Source organism: Aulonocara sp. 'chitande type north' Nkhata Bay, linkage group LG14 (genome assembly GCF_057382095.1).
Source record: "Aulonocara sp. 'chitande type north' Nkhata Bay isolate Kocher_YH1m ecotype deep benthic linkage group LG14, A_spYH_male_GT1.1, whole genome shotgun sequence".
Classification (NCBI taxonomy): domain Eukaryota; kingdom Metazoa; phylum Chordata; class Actinopteri; order Cichliformes; family Cichlidae; genus Aulonocara; species Aulonocara sp. 'chitande type north' Nkhata Bay.
Window position 1 is genome coordinate 34950605 of NC_141357.1, and position 20774 is coordinate 34971378.

At 40.1% G+C, this 20774-nt stretch overlaps 1 protein-coding gene across 1 annotated transcript in view; it reads left to right on the forward strand.

Moving 5' to 3' along the window:
• The first annotated feature begins 10996 nt into the window (after positions 1 to 10996).
• gpr4 (G protein-coupled receptor 4) overlaps positions 10997 to 20774 on the forward strand; it is a 50364-nt gene continuing 40586 nt past the window's right edge. Inside the window, exon 1 of the mRNA XM_086262305.1 lies at positions 10997 to 11186. The gene's annotated coding sequence lies outside the window, so the exon portion shown is untranslated. The remainder of the gene's footprint in view (positions 11187 to 20774) is intronic.

Sequence of the window (20774 nt, forward strand, 5' to 3'; positions counted from 1 at the left end):
TGCAAATCAGGGAAGACATGGGCTGCAATTTATTGATTTTCAGTCTGGTCTGGTTGGCCTTTTCTTCACTGTGACAGCAGAACAACGGAGAGGTTGACTGGAGAGTGGGGTTTAATCCAACTATACCACTGGTGTCTGTCTGCTGGGACCAACAGAGCAACAATATACTTAAATTAGGACAAAAAAGCGGAGCAGACTGACCTCGAGACAAAACTGCAGAAACCAACAATCACTTAATCATCTGACATCACAAAACTAATTCATCCAAACAAAATGTAAGTTTTGCACCACTTTGCACCCACACTGTTGGGTCTGAGGGACAACTGTGAAGGAGTTACTTAGAAGAAATAAGTCACACAAAAACATGAAAAATGTGACACTTTTCTGATGGGAAACAAGTCGTGAGAACAGAGAATAGACGGAGCCGTTCTCAGAGACCCTACAAAATGACACAGGATGGAAGATTCTGACAGTCTGGGGTCTCGTCCGCAAATGATACAACCCTGAGGCTACAACACTTGCACACATACAGACACACATGCGGACCATTTCATTAAAACTACACTGACTCACAGTTCCCGATCACTTACACAAACCCTAAATAGATCATCACCTCCATGTTATTTCTTCTTTCGTGTCCTCTTCCTGTTTTAGTTGCACATGTTTTTACTGGGAGATTTCACAATTTATGCCAGAATTAAACGCTTGGAGAGACGCATTCTTATAGTATTCATTTCCTATAGTCATTACAGAGTAAAATCTGCATTTACTTCATGTGATTATCGGGGGGAGTCAAGACAATGTGGGTGGAAGTTGACTAAAAACATTCCAAGGAATTCTAAAAATATTTTGATTTTTTTGCATGAAACTGTAAGTACTAAATCACATATCACTTACTGGAAGCTTTTTAGCCGCTTACACGCTGAACTCTTGCACCGCTCGACTGTTTACCATCCGTGGATCTGTTCCGGTTTAGTCACTGGAGGGTCTGCCAAGATGCTGTGTTTGGCCTTATCAAAACATCAATTAATATTCCAGACACAAAACAATAACGGACACAGACTGAGCAGGAGGGTGTCAGATAATCAAAACATGATAAAAGTGACATAATATGTCATAAAATTAGTGCATGAAATGTTGGTGTGTGTTCAAATACTGACATGCTCTTTCAATTTGTTTACTGCATTGTTTAGGAGGAGCAACGCTACCCATCTTTACCTCAAGAAACTGTTCTTCACAAGGACGGAGAGCAGGTAGTTGTGTTTGAAAGAGGCAGAGGGGTAAATCTAAGGAGCGAAGAGGAGAAGACATAATGGAGCTGGGAAGAGGAAGAGCTCATGGAGAAGGCTGATAATGCAGAGCATATCGAGCTCTCCATTCTTTACCACCGGGGTGTCTGAGCTGCTGCCGACAGCCTGTTGAGCAGTGTGTTGATGTATGGGGTGTTGCTTAATAACAGCAGTCTGTCTGCTGGTCAACCCACAGAGCGGAAAAAACCGCCAGGAGTCATTTTATGTACTGTAGGATTCAAGTGGCTGCATAAAAGAGTCACGCAGCACTTGTCTTCTATTCTAACTACTATGTACTGTAAGCATCTGTACAGCTTTATGGCTGCAGGAACAGATTGCACGTAATCCTCGATCGATACCATTTTGTTGTCATGTAGAATTAGTAGATTTTTTTCAGTACTTTGTTGTTGTGAAAGGCAAACAGAGCACAGAGCACAGGCGGCTTTGACATGAAAATAGCTCCAAAACATCAAATACTTTTCAATAGGATGTAATATGTTAGTCAAAGCAGGAGTTTGGAGGTCAGGTCTGCTTGAGCTTGAGCTGTGTGAACCTAAACAAGACTAAACACACACAAAAAAACATAGTTAGCATTTTCCAGCAATGCATTTACATTTATTTTGCACGAAGCCTTAAAGCTTCAAAGAGATCCAGACTTACTGTGCAGCTTTGGTACTGAGTTTTGCATTATAATTAATACAAACATTGCATGTTAATATGCTCACATACTGTCTCTCAAGTCCTGTTCTTCCATAAATGCATTCATGCCCTCAATTGTCACCATGATGACAATGATGTGGATAGGGCCTCATTGTGATTCATTGTGTAGCTAACAGACAAATTTTTTTTAAGACATTTCAGGTAAAACCACACATCATCTTTGTTTTGCTGTTAGCGGTAATGCATTTTAAGCTGGCATCTTCACTGCAGGAATTTAGAATAATAAGTGGTCAGATGTTTAGGGTTCAAAAAGTGCTGTAGATAGCACGACGACACAGTCAAACCAGAATGTGGCACTCACACTTTCTTTTGGTTAAGGTTCCAGACTATAGAAGCCTCAAAAATGTCTGTCACATTTCATGCCACTCCATCTCATTAAGATATTTTCAGTCAGGTCAAAGTTTGCCATGATCAGTCAACTGACTCCATTTCCTCTATATGTAACATGGGCCAAAGTGGTAGACTCAAATTTCCCACTCAAATATATGGCTATTCCAGGGCTGCAGATGAATATGCTGTATTACAGAAGAGTTTTGTTCCAGGCTCACCCACCTCACTGAAAATACACCAGGTTTTCCTGAAAAATGCTGTGGACTGGCCCCAGATGAAGAGGAAGCTTTAATCTCTGCAGGGTGTTTATTTTGTCTGTGTTTCATGGTGATCTGGATCCACTCCAGTGTTTGGGAGACTCCACCTGTCTCAACAGAGCTGGTACTGCTCAAGGGTGTGACACATGTGGAGAAACTAAAGTACATGCTGATGTGAGCACTTTAGATAACATAATGCCACGACAAAAGCACACAAAGTTGGGAAGGGAATGTTCAACCGGCACAGTTTACATTACTCATACAATGGAAGATAGTTGTGGAGAAAAGATTCAGTCCTCTTATTAATCTGCAACGTCACTAATCTTGTGACGTTATAAATAAAACGAAATAAAAGCTGCGAACATTGTCCAAAAGATTTTTTGGCCTTCTCAGTTTCAAGATGCAGTTTATGTGAAAACACGATTCAACAATAGTGATTATTTAACATTTTTACAGTGGATGAAACAGCTGCTTATTGGGGTCAGACTGAGAAAACAGTGGCCACGTAACATCACCAGTGATGACTCAACTAAGTGAAATGCTGGTCACTTCACTAAAGATGCACATCATTCAAGCACAGCAAGATTTCTCATTTAGCTGCTCATACCTGTATTTTTCCAGCTGTGACATCCACCCCACTGCTCGAAAGTCAGAGGTCACTAGAAAAGAGCCATGCTTTTTAAAGAAAATCGTTGGATTACATTTGAGATAATACATTTGACTAGTTGAGTATCTGGAGCATCAGTTTGATTAAAGTTGCCAAAAAAAAGGAAACAAAAAAACCTCTTTTCAAAAACAAAACGCTGTTATATCAGGGGAATTGCCAGAATAGTTTTAAAACTGCCTAAATTCACAGAACAGCACAGAGGTGGAAAGCTGCAGTGTACCTCTGACCAAGAAGGAAAGTCCATCAGACTCTCAGTTTGAGGAATAGACATCTCACAGTTCCTCCGCTGCCAGCTTCATTATATAAATGCAATCCATAAGAGCCATATTCTGCTAGATTGTGAAGGAAGTAGTACACTGTTGCATGAAATCTTCAGTTTTTAGTCATTTTTATCCACAGTCAGCTGCCATATTTTTCGGACCATAAGGGGCACCAGATTATAAGACGCACTTTGATGAACGGGTCTGTTTTTATACATAGGGTACCCTGGATTATAAGGCGCATTAAATCAAGCAAAACAGTCAGATAAGTCAAACTTTACTCAACTCATTCTTCTTGCCTCTTCTACTTCCGTACCATTGATTCATTAATGTTGAATTCTCTAGCAGCTGCTCTATCCCCATGTTGTTGCAGTATATTAATGAGTAACCTCGTATCGTGGATGGATTATCTCAGTTGTTCTCCTGACTGAGGTTTGGTCTCTTTACAGCATCCTGCCATGTGATTGCATTTGTCCCTAACCATTGGGAACCCTCATGTTAACTTTTATCGAGTGGAAAAAGGTTAGCATTAATCCTCCAGCTTCACTGTGTTTATGTTATGCTAACATAGCTGTGTTGCTAGCGATCACGTAGGATAACGTTATATACCAGCTAGCACAACTTCAGTAACCCTACAAAAGTCACTGCTGTTTAGTTTTCTGTCTTCATTCATGTTAGAAGTGATAGCAGAGATGTACGTTTTATTTTTTTCAGAAATCTCTCAGTCAGAACATGCTATATCATGTTTAGGTGGAAACTAGCGAGCTAACTTCCTGCTAACTTCTAACTCCGTTAAATTTAATAAATTCTGTTTTCATGGATGCCTGGATGTTAAACACAATTGTTACACCTGATAAAGCAGCAATGCTGATCATTTTATTAAAGATGAAAGAATTTAGACAGTTTTTAACTCTCAGTGATGCCACAGTGCTTGTTTGACTTTGGGACCTGAAGCGGACGGAGTTTTGGACCCGCGAGGCTCTTGACTACCGTAGCTGTAATGCTCTGACAACCCATGAAGCGGTGCGGCTTCATAGCTTACCAAAGTCGTACTAAAACATTTTTTGATCTATTTTTGAGTGCTGTGTACCACATAAAATCGGTTCGAGGTCAGTAAGCACAACCAGAATTCATACATAAAGTGCACCGGATTATAAGGCGCACTGTCGATTTTTGAGAAAATTAAAGGATTTTAGGTGCGCCTTATAGTGCGGAAAATACATTATTTAAAATTGTTACTTCTAAAATTGTTACAATTTTCAGCCCCTGCTAATGTGATTAATAACACTTTTAACATTACAAACTGGAAGAAGACTGGAACGAAGGTTGTTGAAAATAACCCTCTACACCTGGGTAGATAATATTGCCGTCAACAGTTTATGTAAATGTTTATTAGAAATGTTTATTATTTATATAATAAACTATGACTATTACAATGCTTGTGCAAAAGCTGACTTATTTAGTATGCTGTTTATACTGTTTTTATACAAGACAGTATACAGTTGGTATAAAGGCTGAATTCAGTGAATGAAGCTAAGCATCATCACCTTAAATTCAAATTAATCGCTGCTGGATTTACCCTAACACTGACCATGAACACCACAGCTGCTCAACAGAATGGCTGTGGTTCAGGAGTTAGAGCTGGCCATCTACCAATCAGAAGGCTGGGCAAGATACTAATCCTCCAGGTTGTTCTCCGATGAATCCATCAGAGTGTGAATGGGTGAATGAGGCAAGTTGTATGAAGTACTTTGAGTACTCAGAGTAGAAAAGCAATGTATAAGAACAAGTCCATTTACCATTTACCAGTCAAATGCAGTGCATTTCTCTAAATTTGCCACAGTACAGCACTAAACTGTATTCTGATGCAACCTTTGAATAACACAAAGTTCATATACCTTAGTTTGTTTTGCAGGATGTTTCACCAATCTTTGATTTAAAGAACTGGGATATTACATGTAAGCTTTAAATTTCCTCTAAGCAGTCCCTACCTTTAAATATAACTGCTCGTGTCCGGTCTTTCTTACATCTTTCTCCCTCTCTGAGAGAAGAAGCTCTCATTCTTTTGTCTGCTTGGGAACTACAGCAGCTGGACCTTTAGCTAGCAGATACACTGTGATGATGTTGATGTTTGAAGGCAAACAGTGAATAATAATATCTTCCCTCAGCTTAACTATAAGCTCTTTTTTTTGGTGCTTGAACTTTACAGAATGTTTTTTTCATTTCACCAATTTTCCCTGTAACCAAATATAATTTTTGCCTTTTTGATGCATTCAATATTTTAAAAATCTGTGATTGCCTTTTGTTGTCTTCTGACTTTGGAGCGAGCGTGTACACTGCTTCATTATACTTAAGTAGATAAACAAAGATGTTATAAAGGTCTGGGAGCATCTTGCAATGTTTATAGCAACAGATAACGGGAAAAACAGTGCGATCAACCATGTAAATAAACAGAGTTGACTGGTGGGAGACGTTTTACATCTTCACAAGAAATTAGATTGTATGTCTTACACCGAAAGTCAAAGTTGTGCTTTTAGTGTTTTAAGTCACCTTTCCCTAATGAATATAATTCCGATGCATGATGCTTATTAGCACCTGTAATCTTTTATATGAAACCCAAACAAAGAGCTTTAGAGTCTATTTAAAATTTTAATTGCTTATTTGTGCAAAGTTAAATCAGCTGCACCAATCAAAGGGTGGCATGTTTTATCTTTTATTTACTCCTGCCCGATAAGTCAATTGAACCAGAAATGAGGCCATGTTTCCAGAAAACAGTTCAATCACAAATGATTTACTTTTTGACAGCAGTTAGATGTCATTAATTTTCTCACCATGCGGTATATCATTTCTCATAAAGATTCAAAATACTCTAAAGAGTTCCCCACAGGAAATCATTTTAGTACTGAAGCACCAGATTATTCCTGTTTACACCTTTACAGGGTTAGAATAACAAGAATGTCCTCCACCGTGTTCGTGGTGTTTCACCCAAAAAGTAGATTTGATGTTGACACGCTTGATAAGCATTTGACAGGCACTGCAGAAGGAGTGAGGGTGCACAGAGACATCCTCCCACAGCTTTCACACATGTTAATCATCAAACACAAAATACATGGAAGCCCACGTAGCAACGCACAGACATCAGTTTGTGATTTCCCACAGAAACAACACCATCGTCCCCCATCTCCAGACTGTAGAAGGGACACGAAAGTGCCTGTTATAAGAGACCGTCATGTCCAGAGAACAGTCCTGTTATTGCAGAAAATGACACAGCCTGCAGTAAAAATTTCCTACCTCCACACACACACACACAAATAAAAGCTTCTGTGACTGTAACATAAAATAAACTGAGGATCACCAGCGCTCTTCATAAAATCGTCTCTTTGTAAAAAACTTGTAAACAAGAACAAGAGCAGTGCTTCAGTCTTGTTCAGCACAAACCTTAAACAGATGCAAGAACAATCACAGCAGCACTCCGTCAGACCTGCATGGTGGTTTGGCTAGATGAAAGCCACTCTTGAGTAAATGACATATGACAGCCCACTTGGAGATTGCCGAAAGTAACTCAAGAGGCATGAAGACAAAAGATTCTCTGTTATAATGAGCCAATAAAAAAAAATCTGCTTTTCTTTAAGCAGAACTCCAAACAGCTGTCTGATACAGACTCCTGCAGTGAATCTTTGTAGAGCACTAATTGGGAGTTTATGGATCGGCAGGAAATCTACCATGTAGCTCCTCTGAAACCCCACGCCGTAACCTGACGTGCATCTCACTACAAATTTAATTACACGTCATATTAATGCAGTCTGCATCTAATGTGATTGGTCTGTTCAGTGTTGTCAATTTGTCCTGTGTGTTTCTAGTGCTGCAGTTTTTGAAGTTATCAGTGACGGTAACAATCATCATCTCACTATAGGAATATTAATCATAGCATCAGTGTAAGGACTCACAAATGCCAGCATATTACTGCAGAAACTATCAGAATACACAAATGTGATTGGCCCCGAAAACCCCCCCAAAACTGACCACAACAAAGAGCCGGGATTGAGAGGGGAAAAAGTCCCGGCTTTTTATCCCACGTAAACAGCTGACGTTGTAGCATTTATGCTTGTGTTGGTGCATTTTGTTTTAATTACCTTGTGGTCACGTCCAGGTGTTTTTATGTGTCCCACGAGACACAGGAGAAAAAAAATATAATGCCAGGGCTTTTTTTCCCCTTGGAGTGGAGTGGATGCCCACTCTTTGTTGTGGTTAGTTTGTTTTGGGGGGCTGCAGACATATTTGTGCACATCCTTTCCGGTAGATTTATCAATCTCCTTCCAGGAATATGCTGAGATTTGTGAGTCCTGATCGGGACTATTTAATGGAGCTGTCAGTAAAACACATAAGAGTTTCAGTTAAACTGACACGACAATTCTCTATGGTTTGACATTTTGAATGTATCGTATCAAATTATATTGCATTGTATCGTATTGTGTGGTATCATATCATCATATCCTAGTCTATGACATCACATCATATTGTATCACATTAGGTCATATTGCACTGTAGAGCAGCGGTCCCCAACCTTTTTCGCGCCACGGACCGGTTCATGCCTGACAATATTTTCACGGACCAGCCTTTAAAGTGTTGCGGATAAATACAACAAAATAAAACTAGTACCGGTACCGTAAAAAAGAAGATTTATTCATAACACACGTGAAAAGACCCAGGAAAACCGAGTTAACGATAAAAACGATAACAAAATAACGCTCAAAACCGATAAAAACCCTGAAAACCTGTCATGAAACGCTGTGTGGCAGGCAGGAGATGAGGACTCAAAGTGCAGGACTCAGACTCAGGGGATGAACTCAAAATCACAGCCTTTTTTTGCTGATCACAGAAAAACGAGCATACAAAGTAAAATAGGCTAAACTGGGAAACAATGAACTAAAACACAGGGAGATCCACACAGCATGAGGGACGACGCGACACTGACTCAGAGAAACACAAGGGTTTAAATACACTGGGAAGTAACGAGGGGAATGAGACACAGAAGGAGAGCACAGCTGGGAGAAATCAGAACTGACGAGACAAGGGAGCAAAGTAGGATACACTCACATGAGACACAGACCTTCAAAGTAAAACAGGAATTAGCACAGATGCAAACTAGCCAAGGGAGACAGAGCAACTAAGAAACACAGAGGGCAGCTACTAAATACTCAGAGAACTAAACAGAATACAAGAAAACCAAACTAAGACACTACACTAAAGAATAAGCTGGGACAACAAAGAGAACTAAGAACATAATACAGAAAACTCAGAGGCACAAGAAACTCAAAACACTGGGTCACTGACCCAGGACCGTGACGAAACCATACATTTCACACCTGAGCCTCAACTCTCGCGGCCCGGTACCAAACAACTCACGGACCGGTACCGGTCCGAGGCCCGGGGGTTGGGGACCGCTGCTGTATAGTACAGGGGTGGGCATTTCCAGGCCTCGAGGGCCGGCGTCCTGCAGGTTTTAGATCTCACACTGGGTCAACACACCTGAATCAAATGATTAGTTCATTACCAGGCTTCTGGAGAACTTCAAGACATGTTGAGGAGGTAATTTAGCCATTTGAATCAGCTGTGTTGGATCAAGGACACATCTAAAACCTGCAGGACACCGGCCCTTGAGGCCTGGAGTTGCCCACCCCTGGTATAGTATGATATGTTGTCATATGACATTGCATCATATTTCATTCTGTTACATGGTAATGTGTCTCATTGTGAGGCATCTTACAGTATTGCACTATGTTATCTCATATTGTTTCACATTGCATCATATCTGTGGCAGACAGGTGTGCCAAACTGACAAGTGAGACTTTTTCTTTTTTTACTCCAAGATCCTTTGAATTGAAGATCATTTAACTGGATTTCATGAGTGGGACAACACCGCACACATTCTCTGTCTATATATGAGCCCCCTGCACTGCAAGCTGTTTGTTTTTGTTTTATGCCCCATCCCAGCCCCCTTTTTCAATTCATTCACCTCTCATTAGTGCATGGGGATCTGCAGTCCTCAAGGCATTCACACTATTGAGATCCTGTTTCTCTTTAAACTTCATTCTACCTTATTCTAGTTGGTCCGACCTTTGCTGGTCAACTACTCCCTCAGTTTTCAGCCGATTTCCACATTTAAACTTTAATCTGTTCTGCTCCATGCTAATGCCAGCTCTTTTGGTGCTCATACCTTTCATACTTTTTGAGATATTAAGCTTTTTTATGCCATTTTTTGGCAAATCCCGCTTATGACAAAAAAAATTGCAGTAAACAGTTCAACTTTTTTTTTAAACTCTTTTCAACACAAATTTCAGCTTTTTCACCTCTTTTCAGCAGAATTTTCCATTTTTCAATACTTTCCAGCACAAATTCCTGCTTCTTTAGCTGTTTTCACTGCAAACTTCAGCTTCTTTACCTCTTTTCAGCAGAAATTCTGCTAATTCACGTCTTTCTTTCTTGACTCTCTTCAGTGTAGTCTTTCAAATAAAGACGTTTTCAGCGGAGTTCAGCTTCTACACAGTGTTTTCAGCGGAGTTCTCCTTCTGCTGTTTTCAGATTCCACTACACAGCATTCACACTGCATTTTTGCAGGAAATGCAACTTTTTCTAGTTTTAATACTGGGAACGTTAAGCCATACTCAAGCCCAAACATTGGTAAATTTCAGAAAAATCACACCGTCATATTTTACACTGTTGACTGTTTCCAAATGGGGGGGGGGGGGGGGGGGGAAAGGCGTTCTTCAGACAGAGGATAGAAAATGCAGGTGGAAGTATGTGTGAGTTTATTAGTGATATTATTCAAAACCATGGGCTACACATCCTGCAAACTTTGTACTAAGGGACCGCTAAGTTAAAAAACTGGCTAATTTCAGACACAGCTGAAGTGGGCGTGCGATCTCACATGCCCTTCTGCTCGGTGATGTTCAGAAAAGGTCAGGGCAGCAGCATGTGTGAAAAAAGCATTAGACAGACAGACAGAGGTAAAAAAAAAAAAAAAAAAGCAGACACACTCCAAAGTTTATATATAGCAAGGTGAAAGGTCATAAGTTGCTGCTTTTTATATATATCAACATATGCCACAACCTTAGGGACCGGGAATGACACACAACAACACAGGCATGCAGGCACATCCGCACACACACACACACACACACACACACACACACACACACACACACACACACACACGCACACACACACGCACAAACAATTAATGTATGAATCTATAATTTTAAGATCTCAATTTTCTGTGGACTATTGTCTAAATTATATTTTGCTCGACAATATTACTTATTTAAATGTTTCATGTAAAGGCGCATTGAAGCGACGTAACAGAGTACAAGAAGAGAGGGAGGGAGGCGGAACTTAGAGTCTCACTTAGTGACGGCTACTCTCTCTCTGGCTCACTCTCTCCCTCTCACTCCGTCTGTGTGTGCATGTGTGTGTTTGGCTGTGTGTGTGTCTCAGTCTGCCGGCTGTTGTCGCTGTGCTCACACTGTTTGGTACTTTCACAGCCACTGTGCCATCTGTCCGAGCATTTTTCGCGGAGGTTGAATGAAACTAAACGAGTTTTCGTCCCCCTATCTGGATAGTCTCCTTTTTTGGGAACTGACTCCAAGACTCCAGGAACCTAAACGTGAGTACAGCATCGCATCGTTTAATGACAAGCGTCTTTACCGCTGTATTTGCGCTTTGCTTTAAATGCAAGTGAAACTGTCTTCTACAACAGAAAACTAGAACTGAGCTCGGTCGTTGAGGATTTTTCCTGATAGATCATTAGATCACCGTTTTCACATCCTGTAACACAGACATCGCGACAAAGTTTAGCGTCTGCATTAAATAGTGATATAAAAAACTAGAATTCTTGATGCACAGAAATAAAATAAAGGCAGATTTTACTATTCATATTCACGGTTTTTGCTGTTTCCTTTTTATTGTCAACTTCCCAACATCCCATCCACTCTGGGTGTTATTTTTTGTGATCCCATTAACCTGTAGCAGCGGGAAATCAGCTGAGCTGGCACCACTGACATTGCGGTACAGCAGGCACTAGTGTCCCTGCCACAGCTCCAGGGGTAATGAGTGCAGACAATTAATAAATTATCAGATTGAACGATTAAATCGGCTGCTTGTGTCACTGAATCCCCCCAGCTCCATATTACTCTGGGAGCGACCATGCACTGTTTGTGATGTTGCAGAACCAGCTTGGGCACTGTCAAGAACCGTTCTGAGTGCAGTTTATTGTGTGCTGAAGCAGACTGGGAGCGTTCTGTAATGAGTTTGTGAACTTTAAAGGGGGATGCCTGTACTAGTAAAGCCCGTAGCTCATTTATCACCCCTAGCAGAAAATGTCTCAGTTGTGCATAAATGAATAATAATATTGTCCTTTTTCACTTTAAAAAGGACAATGGAGAGTGTGCATTAGTTAGTATTACAGTACCAAAGTCTGCTGTTCAAATGACAAATATCACACAGAGGTTACATCTAATGCAAACAGACTGCTTCTAGCAGAGAAAACAGTAGATTGGTCCTTAATTCATGCATTCTTCGGCCTACTTAGGATCTTTACAGGAAAAAAGTGTGTTGAGGCGACTACTGTGTTATATAAATAAACTTGAATTAAACTCAATTGAATCTGTCACATGCAGATGATAACAAAAGAAAATAAAACATAAGTGTCAGAGTCAGAGGTGATCTGAGCACAGCGTGCTGTAGGTTCACCTCTGAGTGTTGTGTGTGTCAGTCTGAAATTCACTGCTTGTAATTCTTATCATTTAAAAGAAGAATTTGAGGATTTATTCACTAATCAATAATCTTCCACTTATTGTAGTGTATCTTAAAAAGAACAAGAAGCTATGAAAACTATGAGGATGAATGACCAATGATGAATTATTGATTTATGCTAAGCGTGATGAATGATCTTCACATGCAGAAGTGATTTTCTTGCTCTCAGTTCCTGAAAGGTATCAATACTTTGTTTTTAACTGAACATTTTGAGATCAATTATATGCATTTACAAAAATATCTGTGTATGAAAATCTACAATGACTTCTGCACTTTCATTAGACACTCGAGCAGCTGAGCCACCTCAGGCAGAGAGAGGGAGAGAGAGACACAGGGACAGCGATCTCGGAGAAAATGTCATGCTTCACTAGGATGCGGGGAGATGTTTCGATGGACCTTAATGGTCTTTTTTAGTCGAAAATCGAAACCATGAATCCTCTGTTCCTCCTGAAGAATTCCTGTTTTCTACTTCTACAGTTGTAATGTTAAAATCAATAGGATCTCATCTTCTTCTCCCCTGTGTCTGCACCGCCCCCCCTCCCCTGTTTTCTCTTTCCTCGGTGAAGATGGATACAGTCAGTCTATCCCTCTCTTTCACGTATTTCATCTTTCCCTCTTTTTCCTTTCCTGGTTTCCTGCTTCACTGGCTCATTAACCTAAAGTGTATTACAAAGCAGTGAGGGGGAAATTACATTTATTTTTAAATGATCCATTAAATTTAAATGCAATTCTCCCTCATTTCTGTATTGGTGCATGATTTAAAACATTGCAAGTAAACATCCCCTCCTCATTCTTGACCCCTGTCACCTCACCGGAAAGATAATCTGTGCAGGTTTAGCTCCGACCTTCAAGGCAGATGGATGACTGTGGTTAGCCGAGCGCCAGCTTTACTTACCTGAAGTTCCTTTTTCCACCACTTCACGCCCTCTCCTTTCACCCTTAGTCCAGATGAATCTCTCCTCTCCTTCCTTCTTCAAGGTTCAAGGTTTCCCTTAGAAGTCAGATTTTGATGTGACCTTTAAAAAACCCTGAACACTGAACAAAAACCCACTTACATCTGACTTTTGTCTTCAGTGTGAAATTGTATAATAGGGATTCAGTCCGGGTCAAATGACTCTGCAGCTGTCACAGTTATTAGCGGTTCCAGCTCAGATCAGCAATGATAGAAACATGACACCCAGGTTTTGACCCCCTTTTCACGCTGTGATGGGCGTTTGTGTTGTCATTCTGTCTTAACTTATCCAACTCTGTCATCTCAGCCCCAAATTCCATCAGTCTCCATTAAAGCAGCAAACTAACATTGTTTAGTCAGCGCTGAAGCTGAAGAGACTAAAGTAAAAAACACCAAAAACGTAACCACAGTAACACTATCAGTGGACTCTATGTGGCTCAGTAGAGTTTACTGATCTTATTTTCAGGTTGTTTGTGAGGTTAAAACACAGCTGAAAAACAACCGTCTAACTCATCTTGTGAATATCTTTTACAAATTTAAAAAAAAAAGCATATATGGCACACCTGTCAGTGCACGTGTGCCATAGTTTTTATGATTGCCAACAATATTTAGTTCACTGGATGGATTAAGATTGGCACAAACACAGTGTTTGGTGCTTTTAGGGTTTAGAGTATGGGCTATTCTTCACTTTTCCAACAACTCTAGCAAGTCACAGCTTTCACTCATCTATGTAAAACGTCAAAGAGGATTAAGAAAATTGGATTAAGAAATGTGATTCAAGTAAAGGTGATGTGGGACGAAGAGCTGAGAAATGAGTAGACAGGACAGAGTTTTTAAAGGACAGGAGAAACAAAACTGAGATTAAAGTAGGTGAGGTCAAAGGGAGTGGAAAGTGGAAGATGGATGTTAGGATGAGGACTGGAGGATAAAAAAAGAACTTCAGAGGTGGGTTAATGTGAACGAGATAGCAGTGAAGGTGTAATTGGTCTCCAGAGGAGCTCTGATAAGCAGCACTTAAGAGCCTTTGTGGTTAAGTAATCACTGTGATTAACGGCTACAGCGCTGGAGAACGACACTAACAAGTAGCCTGACTGTAGGATCGCCACCCACCGTGGTAAATTATCACATTATATTGAAACATAACAGTGTTGTGGTGTGGTTTCCTCTCCAGTTTTTTGCAATTTTCTGAAAAGACTTAGACTTCAGATCCTCACTTCAGATCCTGCGTGGATCTGAAGTGAGGATTTAAATGCAGCTTTACATCAGAACTCTTATTTATCTGAGTTTGTGGCTCATCACAGAATTGCTTGGTCATTGCTTCACACTTCATTTTATATTTGCATATTATGTGTTAACTATCTTGGTACAACATCTTCTCTGGTTCCTTTGGCCCCACACTTACTGCTTTTTCACACATGGACAGAGGAGGAAGTTTGTTCTGCTCCACCAGCATTTGACAACATTTGTCTGCAGTGCTTGTGTGGCAGATTAGAAGTGTGTTTCCATGCAGTGCCATTATCCTGTGAATAGCTTTTAGCGCATCCAACTGAACAACTACCCACCATTATGGGCCAGTTATGTGTTGGTTGTTTTTACAAATGGGGTAAAATTAACTGGCAGGCAGTGGAATAAAGCCTTACTTTATTCCTCTAATGGTGGGCGTTTCCTTTAATGATACAACATCACATGAAAACTGTTAATAGAGTCAGTGTGCAGCTGACATACTAAAATGAGGTAAAAGATGTGTCTTGCTATTTAGAAATCAGAAAGGTCAAGATTTTTTACCCTCTACTAATGTCACGGTCCTGTGTCGGTGACCCAGTGTTTTGTGTTATTGTTAATCTTAGATTTCATCATGGTTCATCATTTTTGTTTATGGTTCAGTATTTCTAGCTCTAGAGTTCTTTTTTGTTTTGTGATTTCTAGTTCTTGGGTTTTGTTCCTGTGGCCCTCATGTTTAGTGCAGGTTTAGTTCTGTCTTCATGTTTATTTTCTTGCTCCCCGGTCAGTCGTGTGTCATGTCGGAGTTTGTCACTCATGTCTCTGTGCTCCGTGTTCAATCTGTTGAGTGTCAGGTCCATGCCTGTCGTGTTTTTCCTGTTTTATTTTGATAGTCCCTGTCCTGTGTGCAGTGTGCCTGGTTTTGCTTCCCTTGTCTCGTTGGGTCTGATTTGTCCCAGTTGTGTTACCACCTGTTCCCCATCCTCTCATTGCCCTCATCATGTTGTGTTTTTCCTCTGTGCTTCTGGTAACGTTCTGGTTCTCTGTTTCCTGGTTTTGTTTTCTAGTTTCTCAGTTTTCCAGTTTAAGTTTTGTGTTTCTAGTTTAGCTTTCCTGTATTTCATATTTGAATGTTCCCCTGCAAGAAAGCTGCTGCTTTTAGTTAATTATTCTCTCTCCGAGTCCTGTGTTGAGGTCCTAGACACAGCAAACCCTGACAATTAACCTGATTGTTTTATGTAGGCTTATATATTGATGCTGATGATCTAGTTATTGAATCGGTGGAATGTGTGCATGCAAAGTTTTACAGTGTTTATGTGCTTTGTGAGTGAGAGTTGGGCAGGATGGCTTTTATACTATGTTTACATCAACCAAGGAGGCGATGTTTCTGGTAGCGTTTGTGTACATGTTTGTAAACACGATAGCTTTGAATAAATCAATGTTAACAGTCCATTAAAATTCGGCTGACGTCCACCAAGATATTCTGATTTATTGGTTGAAAATTGACAAAAAGCCTTATAACTTAGAGACTATGTTTCTTACAAGTGTGGTGTGCATTGTCAACACATTGAAAGGACTGTATAAAGATTTAAAATGTGTCACATGTGACCTCTGACCTCTCCTTCAAGGCCAATATCTTTAAAGAAAGTCTTGCCAAGAGAAAATGACTGAGCTGCCTATTAGTTAAAAATGTTCTGAATATATTATATAATAAACACAATCAATACAGATGATCCATTACCTACTCTACATAATGTTTGTGTAATCAAAATAAATGTGTCATGCTAGGCTAAAGTAAATACTGCCCAGAGAGTGAGCTCTCTTGTACTCTCTCTTACGCTAATACTTGGATATTTTTGTATTTTATGCCTTTGTTAGCTGTTTTAATGCTCCGTGTATCTGCCCATGGTGTGCAGATGCAATTCAGGAAGTACCTAAATTGGTTACACAGCATCTTTTCTCCCATGAGATCAATTTTTGTGCCTGTTCCCTGACAGAATAAACCTACAACTAAAGTATAAGTGATGCATTTTGTGCTGTTTGATCAACACTTAAACCAACATTATTATACAGACAATCAAAAACTTTTTAGAATACAGACAATAACATGTGAGTTTGTTTACTGGCCACGATGTACAGACTGAACATTTTCGGTAGATAGATAGCAACCTGTGGGTTCACAGCGTGCCTAATTGGACGATTGTTCTGGAGATGGCATGTGCCACAGTCCTGGTTTTTAATTAGGGGGGTGACTCATAAACGAGTGTGCGTAGTAGTGCTTTGTGTCACAACTATAAATCCACCCACTCTCACCCACGCTGAGACTGGTCCGGTGCCACGTGTAGCTACTTGTTTAATTGGAAGTCCCTGTGCAGAGTTTTGTTTTTGGCCAGTGCAATTTGCTGTGCTTGCTTTTGCTTTCCTGTAGTCAAGAGCTCATTTGCAGGAGCAACAACACCTATGACTAATTTATGCTTTGTTGGTTGTTTGTTCAGTTGCTTTAAGAACAGTACCAGGGAATATTGCATGACTTGCATCTGCATAACAAAACATTTGTTGTTAGAAGGTGGTTAAGTGAGGAATCCATGTTGTATGAATAAAAATGCAGTTTTCCCATGCACCGCAGTTGAAATCCACACAAATGAGACTTATTATAGGCCCTATAGTGTTCGTATTTTTTACATTATAAATGCAGATCCCCACTTTTTCCACACTAAACTCTGGTTATGGTTGATGCAATGGTCACTGCTTGTATGACTTGTGAAATCAACACAGTGTCACAACTCACAAGTACAGTCTTTTTGGAAACAAGAAGTGTTTCATAGAGTTTTTAGTACTCTGCAGAATACCTAATCTTTTCCATGTGTTGCAATAATTTCCATTTGTGCCATTTGGCAATCATTTTGGGTCCCTGCATTTATAAATTGCAGAGACAGACCAGCTTGCAAACCCATCCCTTGTGCAGGTTACAAAAATTTGAACACATAGAGCAAACAAAAAACAAACAAACAAAAAAGCAAGAATAACAACACAACACTCTGACATAGCTAGTTTGAAAAACCTGTTCGGGAAGGCCAATGTTTGAGTAATGATAACTTACCCATAACCCTAACCCCTAACGCTAACCGTGCATTGGGTAAACAAATTGGATAAATAAATACATTTTCAAGGCCTCATACAATTTCATGTTTGTCTGGCCAAACAATGACCATTGGGGCATCAGGGCAATGCTTTGGCCAGTCAAAAGTCCAGAGAGTGCTGTTGCAGTTATAGAAGAACATGCTGTTATTTAAACTTTTTTAGGCCTTAAAATGCATTATTACTATTTAGACTGGATTTCCTGGTTCCTGTTACATTTCATCAGAAGCTACTGGCATCTCAGATAACCTCAAGCTGTCTTTAGTATCTGTCCTGATTTGCTTTGTGAATAAATGCTGTTTGCTTTCGCTTTAGCTGCTTGGTTAGGGTTTGGGAAAGATCAGGGTTTGGCTTTTTTTTATGCTGCATGTTTAAAAGTGATGCTAGCTTCTACATTACAGACCAAAAGGAACTAAGGGATACATAGTGTACATAAGTGATAAGAATGGGATTAGACCTGTGTTACAGTACTGTGGATATCTCTGACATGCAAAGGGTTTTAGCAGAATGGCAGTGTCTTGACTGTTGTGCAAATGATAATAATTTTATCTGCCAGCACCTCAAACAAAAGACCACCACACACAAACCACTGTCCTGTTTAAAATTGTGTTGTGTTTTGTGGTGTTGTGTTGTGTCTCCAGCCACTTCCACTAAGTGAGGTTGTTCCTGATCACGCGTTACTGAGTGGCAGTTCAAGTTTGTGGCTCCTTTTTTTTAAATGGAAAAAAAGACACCCTGGCATGTACATATTTTGAAGGCCTTCCTGGAACATTGCTGTGTGAGTTTAGTAACGTAATGCAATGGAGCGCATCTCTGTGTGTCGACCGAGAGGGAAATTTAAACAGGAGAGGACAAAGGGAAACGAAGGAGGGACACACAGACACAGAGTTTAAATGTGTGTTTGTGTCTGACGACACTTGTAAATGAACCAGGTTGTGCTGAGGTCACTGCTGTCTGTCAGTAAACACTGTTAGCCCTGTTAGGCAGACACACACACACCTTCACACACATACTAATGTTTCCACTGAGGAGACAGCAGCACCTGTGGCAACCATTAGAGCAGTTTCAGATGGTCGATAACCATCTAACCATCACGCCGGGTTTTTTTTTCCCCATTAAATGTTGAGCTCTCTCCACTTCTACAATATCAATGTCACCTCTATTTCTCCTCCATTGTGTTTATCTCCTTTTTTCCTCCCAGGTTAACTTTTTCCGCTCTTTCTTCTTGTTCATCTTCAGTCTCCTGCATCTCTTCTATTGCTCTCTCTATCGTTTGTCCAGATAACATTACCAAAAACTCCTTTTCTAACCATTTAGCCGTACACACTTTCTATCTCTCATAGTATCTCTTTATCTTTTTCCACTTCTCCTGTCTCCTCTTCCAGTTTATTCATCTATTTGTCTTTCATTTTCTGTTCATCAATAGTTTTCTTCTTACCCATTCTTCTACTTTGTCTTCATGTTTCTTAATTTCAGTAACTCATATGATCCTGACTTAGACAATCTGATGATGTCAGAAAAATTAAAGTGCAGGAAAGGAGAAGCTATCCCTCTCTGAGTCACTTTGTTTCTTTCTCATATTCCCCTGTCTCTCCAAGGTTCCTCATCAGGTCTGTGGCTATTGATTGTTTTAATAATAGATTACCAAAGATGATCAGATGAAACTCTAATGATACCTGAGGAAAGAAAGTAGACTGTAGCCAGTTTACAAAAACAGAAAGAGGCCCAGAGATCAAAATAGAAGACATAATGGATGAATGATGTGCCTATATGGACAGGTTTAGGTTTATATTTTGTGGGAGGAAGGCTTGTGCATGAGCATGCTCTCATTTTGTTATACAATATGAATGCAAAATGCAGGTGCCTCTTAATACTTTGATTTTAAATGTTTAGTTAATAGTGTATTTTTTAATATATAAATTGAACAAAATTTTGGATTGATTAGTATCTGAGAATTGATTTTTGGCAACCCTAATTGTTACAACTCTAGCAGGTTTCGCGTTGTGTAGGTGTGTCCCGAGGAGCCAGTGGACAGCTGGCTTCATGCAGCAATCAGCCACACAGCAGTATATAACCTTGTGAAGAGCTTCTCAGTCAGTGTTCGGACTAGTCTTGGCTGGTGACTTTTAATGGCATATTCTGCTTATTTTTACTAAGCTTGGAGGTTTCTTTGGGCTGCTAGTGAGTAGCAGGTATTTGCTGGCAGCAGAAGCATACCTTTTAATTTGGTTAACCATCTCTTTTGCCTATCGTTAGGATATTTTAGTTTGTGGATGGCTTTTGTTTAGTTGAAATAGTGGTGTTCCCGTATCGTTATTCTTTTTAATAAAAATCTTAATTAAACAATTTGCTCTGTTTGGCTTCGTCTTTTCCTGATCATACCATTGTTCCTCCTCTCATCCCGTAGCTTTAGTCTTGAGGACGGAACAATAATGATCAATTACAGAGTGCTCACTTACTTGCTATCACTAGCTCTATTTCCAGAAACGCTCAGATCACAACTGATCTCAGAGCAATGAAAGCAATAGCTAGGAGTAGCTGTTCCAGCATTCTGGTCTCCAAACAGTTCCTGACAAAGACCAGGGATTCATTCACAATGTGCATGAAGGCAAGCAGAGAAACAACAGGCTACTCCAGCAACAAGATGGCAGATGCTTGTGTTAGATTTCACTGGATATAACACTACAAACAAGGCTTGCCTTGCTTGCCCTGTTGGAATACCATCCATTCTAAGCATCATAAAGGAGGATTATCGATGATATGTCTGCTGGCAAATGATTTGTCAATCACAAGAACGTGTGGTTCTTAGAGAATGATTAACAGAACACAGCACTTTGACATAGCTAGTTTGAAAAACCTGTTCAGAAAGGCCAATGTTTGAGAAATGATAACTTAGCTGTAACCCTAACCCCTAACTCTAACCCTGCATTGGGTAAACAAAGGGCCAGCATGGGTAAATAAATAAATTTTCAAGGCCAAATACAATTCCATGTTTGTCTGGCCAAACAATGACCATTGGGGCATCAGGGCAATGCTTTAGCCAGTCAGAAATCCTGAGAGTTTACCTTAGCAACTCCAGCAACAACATGGCAGATGCTTGTGTTAGATTTCACCGGATGTAACACAACA